Genomic DNA, 1,208 nt, shown 5'->3' on the forward strand with positions numbered 1-1,208 from the left:
ACCCTCTCCCACTCATGTTCTGTCTCAAACAAAACAAAACAAAACAAAACAGGCCATTAGGGACTTCCTGGCCTCGAGGCTGCAGGCAGGGCTCGGATTTGTCTGAATCTTCTCCACATTCCCCAGGACTCACAGGGGCTAAGATCAGGGGCTCATTCCCATGACACCTCAGCACCCCAGCCCTGTGCATGAAGATGAATTAGCGGCCATCGTTTTGTACGGCAATCCCTATTCCCCTTTTGTGCCTGGAGGTGGACGCTCTCTGTCCTTCCACCCAGAAGGCTGCTTTGCACAAATGTAGCTTTAGGGGCTCTATGTACCTGCAGTGCCTCCCCATCCCTGGTCCCGACCGACGTCTCCCACCCCACGCAGCCATTGATGACTTACCACCGTCTCTTCTTCCTCCTCAAACTGCTGCACAAAGAGCAATAATTTAGAGGCTCGTCTGGTGAAGTCCAGGCCTCCTCTGTAAGATTACCTTATATATACTTACACAAAGCTGTGCGACTTATTGTCACTCTCTACTAAGCAAATCCCTTTGACCTCGATACATGTGTGGAGGCCTCTCCTTCCTTGTGGTTGATGTGAGGTCAGAAACCTAACACAGGTGTCTCTGGTGCTCAGTATTACCGAGCACCTGTGGGAATGCCGTGTGGCGTTGATAGAAAGAAGCACTAGGAACTTAAAAATTTTTTTATCGTTTATATATTTATTTATTTATTTTTATGTTAATGTATATTATTTTATTTTATTTTTACAAATAGTTTATTGTCAAGTTGGTTTCCATATACCACCCAGTGCTCATCCCAAGTACCCTCCATGCCCATCTCCCCCCTCCCCCCCCACACCCATCAGTCCTCAGTTTGTTCTCAGCATTCAAGAGTCTCTCATGGTTTGCCCCTCACCCCTCCTCCACTATTTCCCCCCTTCTTCTCCCCCATAGTCCTCTGTTAAGTTCCTCCTAATCCTCCTAGACGTGCAAACATATGGTATTTGTCCTCCTCTGCCCGACTTATTTCACTCAGCATAACTCCCTCAAGTTCCATCCATGTTGCTACACAAGGCCAGATTTCATTCTTTCTCATTGCCATGTAGTATTCCATGGTATAGATAAACCACATCTTCTTGATCCATTTGTCCGTTGATGGACACTTAGGCTCTTTCCATGTTTTAGCTATTGTGGAGAGTGCTGCTATGAACATTGGGGT

Source organism: Crocuta crocuta, unplaced genomic scaffold (genome assembly GCF_008692635.1).
Source record: "Crocuta crocuta isolate KB4526 unplaced genomic scaffold, BGI_CrCroc_1.0 scaffold494, whole genome shotgun sequence".
Classification (NCBI taxonomy): domain Eukaryota; kingdom Metazoa; phylum Chordata; class Mammalia; order Carnivora; family Hyaenidae; genus Crocuta; species Crocuta crocuta.